The sequence below is a fragment of the Malania oleifera genome, chromosome 6 (genome assembly GCF_029873635.1).
Source record: "Malania oleifera isolate guangnan ecotype guangnan chromosome 6, ASM2987363v1, whole genome shotgun sequence".
In the NCBI taxonomy this organism is placed as follows: Eukaryota; Viridiplantae; Streptophyta; class Magnoliopsida; order Santalales; family Ximeniaceae; genus Malania; species Malania oleifera.
This window is the reverse complement of record NC_080422.1, coordinates 5,772,047-5,775,847: the sequence shown is the minus strand read 5'-3', so window position 1 is coordinate 5,775,847 and position 3,801 is coordinate 5,772,047. Positions and strand designations below refer to the sequence as shown.

The window sequence follows — 3,801 nt, the reverse complement described above, 5'->3', positions numbered from 1 at the left end:
CGGACCAAATTCGGTCGATTAATTCAGTTAAACCTGAATTATGCTCACCCCAAATGTAAATACTTACTATTAGATTCTATTGTGGAAGTCACAATTTTTTTTCTAAAAAAATTACCGTGATATGTCCGACCCATGCATAATATCATGAAAATAGGTACAACTTCTATTCTAACAAGAGAAGGCAATGAGATCCCGCATAAGCATTGTTTGCCCGTTGCCAATAGGTGGGTAGTAATATTGAATTGTGATTTATAAATACGGAAGTAAGGAAGGTCCTTGTCTTTTTTAAGTTGTTGCTGATGCTTAAAAATAAATTATTGCTTCAAAGGTTGAATAATGAAGAATCATTGTCACTTTTAATCTATAAAAATAAGAATAGACTCTTGGGAAATTCGGATGAGCTTTGAAGATTTTTTTGATGCCCAAGTTAGTGAATAAACAATTTAACAACTTTGAGATAGTCCATCTTATCTTATACTCATTTTCATCAGAATTACAGATGTTCGGTACCGTAACTTAAACTTTATGGTGATCAGAGTGTACCCATACTATTTTTACAGAATGGTTTTATAGAACAATGAATTTGTCGTGAGTGCAGACCTGGTTTCAGGTTAGGACTTAATAAGAAAATTTTCATTTAAATTTAAAAGATTCTCAAAGTTCGACAATATTGAAGTCATTTTCATTATCAGAAATTTAAAAAAATAAATTAAATGAGAATTAAAATAATAAATGGAAGTTGAAATAGTGTTGTGACATCAGTGTCAAGCTACATGCATGCCCATGCATGGTGCCTTGTTATCTTAATCTTCTTCCTGCAATATCTTTGTTTTTTGGGGCGGGCATTTGGGGGTACCCTACATCATGTCCTTGTCTGTCTCCAATATCAATTATTAATTCATTTAATTGACACCGTCAAAATGAAATTAAGAACATCTAATTATTAACTAAATTAGTAGAAGTCAATTAAATAATTAATATATATGGGTTTAATCACCCGGCGATGCATTCATGGATGGTCCAACTCTGACCTGGTCTTTCTAAAACCCTTTCAGCCCCTCATAATATGATTTATGGAGAATTGAAGAAAGAATATAATATTATTGTAGGCCTTTACCAAGACGATCGGAAAACGATCAAAGAATATTCATCGAAATAAGTGTTTTAAGTATGTTTATGAATGGGACTAACTAATTAAGGAAGGTAGGATTTTGTCGATTGACTTTAAATACTTGAATTTTACTTTGTATGAATTTTGAGAGAAACCATTTCATATTAGAGTTTGAATTCTATGGATACTCTTGAACACAAAATATTTAAAACTAAATTTATGAGTATAGATTAATTTTGGGCTACATTCAAACTGTATCAAATGTGAAATAAGCTTTGATGTAATTTCTAAATCGGGATGAAGTTATATAAACACTACAGGAGTCGAAATAAAAATTCCTTCAAATTAAACCATTCAAGTTGAGCCCAAGCTAGCATGCATGCAGGTAGAGAAGCGTATGAACTGGGAATGAAAAATTCAAAAAAAGGAAAGTGATGACGACAGACATTCAAAAATGCAGTTGGGTGTTGATCAGTAGCTTCGCTAGCTATGGCAGAGATGGATCATTGGCAATATTATAATTAGTAGAGTAGCAGAAAGCAGAAACCCATCAGTCAGAATCAGAGTTGAAACTTTGCTCATATATATATATATATATATATATATATATCAATTATTGATGGATCCACCGGCGGATTATTACTTTAATAAATATATTCTGATCCTTCAAAATTAAGTCGGTGTTTGGAGTGAGGCAAATTGTCGCTGTAGGGATATTATTCATCCAATTTCTCATAAATATTTTTTTTTTATTAAAAAATAAACACATTACGATCCATATTTAATCATTTCTTAAAAACTGGAATGTAGTTTTCCGAGTTTTTTACCAAAATATTATAAAAAAAAAAAATCAAAAAATACAAATACGAAGAAAATTAGAAAAATTTACATAAATGTACCCAATCGACTTTCTAAAAGTCGGTTTAAGCTTTAAAAAAACAAAAAAAAGGTCAGCCGCAATTCTTGATTGGTAAAATAAAAAAAATTAAAAATTGAGAACCGACTTTCCAAAAGTTGGTTTGGGTTTCAAAAAAAAAAAAAAAAAAAATTCAACCGCAATTCTTGATTGTCAAAATAAAAAATAAAAATAAAAATTGAGAACCGACTTTTCAATAGTCACCCCTCCCCCCCCCCCCCCAAAAAAAACCAAATCCCATCCCCCCACCCAAAGTCAAATAATAAAATATATATTATTTTTAATTTAAATAATAATAAAATATATATTATTTTTAAAATTTTAAGATTTAAATAAAATTTTGTAAATAAAAAAATATTTTTTAGTGTCATTTAATATAAAAAATATTTTCTACCTTTTATTTATTTTTCAAATGAATTAAAAAAGTATTAATTTTTTAATTTCAAAATATTATATAGAAATGAATACAATAACAAAAAAATTGAAATAATTTACTTTTGAGAATAATAAGACAAAAATGACATTTTACTTCTTAATTACATAAAAAAAATTATTTAAAAAAACTAACTTCCATATTTTTTTTCCAAAATAGAAAATTTATTTCTAATTTTAATTAATATTTCTTTTTTCCGCTATTCTACTTTTCTTTCGAACCAAATAGGACCAATGTATTACAATGGAATTTATCATCTCTTCTACCAACACAGCCCGAAGGGAGCTGTGTGGGGCAACATCGTTTGGGCTCATTCCATCTTCAAGAACCTCATCAACTGTGTCACCCTTGACTCGACCATCTACCCATCCAAACCCTTCGACATAAATGGGTGCTGGTCTGGATCTGCCACCATCCTCTCGGGCAACAAACCTGTCATCCTCTACACTAGACTCAACCCCCAGAACAAATAGGTCCAAAACTACGCCGTACCTGCTAACCTATTCGACCCTTATCTCCGTGAATAGATCAAACCCGACGACAACCCCCTTGTGGTTCCCACCCTGAACATGAACACGAGTGCGTTCCGTGACCCGACCACGGGCTGGATCAAGCGAGACAAACATTGGAGAATGGTTGTCGGCAGCCGAAGGAAGCACCGAGGAATGACCTACTTGTACCAAAGCAGAGATTTCGTGAATTGGGTCAAGGCGAAACATCTACTCCACTATACTTTGAAAATAGGAATGTGGGAAAGCCCCAATTTTTACCCAGTTGTGGTGCGCGAGCGGCACGGGTTGGACACGTCCGTGATGGGAGAATATGTGAAACATGTGATATAATTTTTTTATTTCATTACATTTTTCTTCCATTCCATTATCTCATTCTAATTGTTTTTTGTGCCTAGAATTTTTTGCAAGTTTTTTGTTTTGTTTTTTTAATCCAAATCGAAAAGTCGGTTAGGTGAGAAATATTTTTTAAATTTTCCTATATAAAATATACATCAAATAATAAGTTAAATAATTTTTCCATTCTTAATTATATATTAAATATTTTTTTTTATGTAATTAGGAAGTAAAATGTTATTTTTTATCTTAATATTCCCAAAAGTAAACTATTTCAATTTTTTTTGTTATTGTATTCATTTTTATATAATTTTTTGAAATTAAAAAATTAACTTACTTTTTTTTAATTCATTTGAATAATAAATAAAATGTAAAAAATATTTTTGTTTTAAATGACACTTAAAAATATATTTTTTATTTATAACTTTTTATTTAAATATTAAAATTTGAAAAATAATATATATTTTATTATTATTATTTAAATTTAAAAAAATTT

The 3,801-nt window shown here is 29.7% G+C and overlaps 1 pseudogene; it reads left to right on the top strand.

Annotated features, from left to right (window-relative positions):
* The first annotated feature begins 2,693 nt into the window (after positions 1-2,693).
* Positions 2,694-3,302, top strand: LOC131157829 (beta-fructofuranosidase, insoluble isoenzyme 1-like; annotated as a pseudogene).
* Positions 3,303-3,801: the final 499 nt, after the last annotated feature.